Consider the following 2,500-nt stretch of genomic DNA (forward strand, 5'->3'; position numbering starts at 1 on the left):
GAGTTAATAATTGGTTTTACCATTATGTTTTTTCTTTCTTTCTTTCATAAAAAATACTTATGAATCATGAGGTAACAGAATCGACAAATAGATATTCCCATATAGGACACATTTCAGCATTAGGCCTATAGTGGAGGCTCGGCTTCATGCATGAGACTGCCATGTTTCAAATTTGGCAACATCTTTAATTAACGCCTACATCATCATATTTCTTAATTAAATTATTTCATGATATTATATATATATCTATATATATATAGAGAGAGAGAGAGAGAGAGAGAGAGAGAGAGAGAGAGAGAGTCATTCTGGGGGGGGGGGGTGTCAGCGTTGTATCGAGCTGATGACGGTTGATGGCGTTTCAATTTCAGTGGTCAATTTGTACTTGATTTGTTGAACTTGTAAATTTCTATTCATGTTTTAAAGGTGGATGGAATGGTAGGCGCGATGGTTCCCCTTTCTAAAATCATAATGAAATTTATAGCATTTTTTTTTTTTACAAGTCTCCTCTAAATTTCTGTTTCTTTAACTCTTATATTATCGTGGAAAAGTTTTCTTCTTTACATTTTGAGAAGATTTTTTGGTAGCCACTCAGCAACTTTTTCTTTCCTTCCTGATCCATGGCACACACACACACACACACACACACATACATATATATATATATATATATATGTATATATATGTATGTATATATTCATATATATATGTGTATATATATATAATATATATATATTTTTGTGTTGTGTATATATACATATATATATATATATATATATATATATCCTAGTGGAGATACCTTAACGTGGCTAAAGGGTTTGGCCACCTATACCAGGTTGGTTTGGAGTGAGCGAACAGACTAAAGTCTCCCACCATCACTGATCCGTACTTGTCAGCGGGGTGATGAAAACTGACCACCCCAAGATATGAATCAGGACATGTCTGAGGCCTTTGTCCTGCAAAGTGTATTCCATCTTTACTGCTTTTGAAAATTATCTTTGTAGTTCCCATACTGTATAAACACACACACTTACACACACACACACACACACATATATTAGTTAGGTGGTGGAGGGTCCACTGGGAGTAAAAGATGACACATTTTGAAACTTTAGTTGAATAGACATCACAATGCATACGTACATACATACATACGCTAATCTTGACCATTATGAAACTAATCTTAAAAAAAAAGTTGTATAATAATTTTTATTATTGCTGTTGTTAAATCAATCATAACAGGAAAAGGTTGAAAGATGTTCTTTAGCTCTTAAGACATAACATTTTTTACTGTGTAAATAAACTTACAGATGTAATAAGGTCAGTCTCTAGGGCATTATTCTTCTCAGCTTTTATGCTCTGTTTAGAGAACTTCAAATCCTTGCTGACGATAATAACGAATATGTGTTGAGAGAGAGAGAGAGAGAGAGAGAGAGAGAGAGAGAGATCCAACTATCAATTATTACATTCCCTAAGTCTTAACAGAAAACGAATAAACTATTTTGTTATGTATATTTATACGTCATCTGTTAAGACTTAAGGAATGTAATAATTGATAGTTGGATCTCTCTCTCTCTCTCTCTCTCTCTCTCTCTCTCTCTCGGTATAGAGTTTGGGGAAGGGTGTAAGGACTGGAAGGCGAATCGGACAAAATCATGAAAAATTTAGACATAACACACCACACACACACACACATATATATATATATATATATATACCGAGGCACTTTCCCCAATTTTGGGGGGTAGCTGACATCAACAAAAGAAACAAACAAAAAAGGGACCTCTACTCTCTACGTTCCTCCCAGCCTGACAAGGAACTCAACCGAGTTCAGCTGGTACTGTTAGGGTGCCACAGCCCACCCTCCCACATTATCCACCACAGATGAAGCTTCATAATGCTGAATCCCCTACTGCTGCTACCTCCACGGTCATCTAAGGCACCGAAGGAAGCAGCAGGGCCTACCGGAACTGCGTCACAATCGCTCGCCATTCATTCCTATTTCTAGCACGCTCTCTTGCCTCTCTCACATCTATCCTCCTATCACCCAGAGCTTTCTTCACTCCATCCATCCACCCAATCCTTGGCCTTCCTCTTGTACTTCTCCCATCAACTCTTGCATTCATCACCTTCTTTAGCAGATAGCCATTTTCCATTCTCTCAACATGGCCAAACCACCTCAACACATTCATATCCACTCTAGCTGCTAACTCATCGCTTACACCCGTTCTCTCCCTCACCACTTCGTTCCTAACCTTATCTACTCGAGATACACCAGCCATACTCCTTAGACGCTTCATCTCAAACACATTCAATTTCTGTCTCTCCGTCATATATATATATATATATATATATTATACTATTAACTATGTACATGATTTTGCATTTCCCCACAGTTGAAATATATATATATATATATATATATATATTTCAACTGTGGGAAATGCAAAATCATGTACATAGTTAATAGTAACCCACAATCAGATTACTCACTGCTGGGTAA

The sequence above is a fragment of the Palaemon carinicauda genome, chromosome 3 (genome assembly GCF_036898095.1).
Source record: "Palaemon carinicauda isolate YSFRI2023 chromosome 3, ASM3689809v2, whole genome shotgun sequence".
Lineage (NCBI taxonomy): Eukaryota > Metazoa > Arthropoda > Malacostraca > Decapoda > Palaemonidae > Palaemon > Palaemon carinicauda.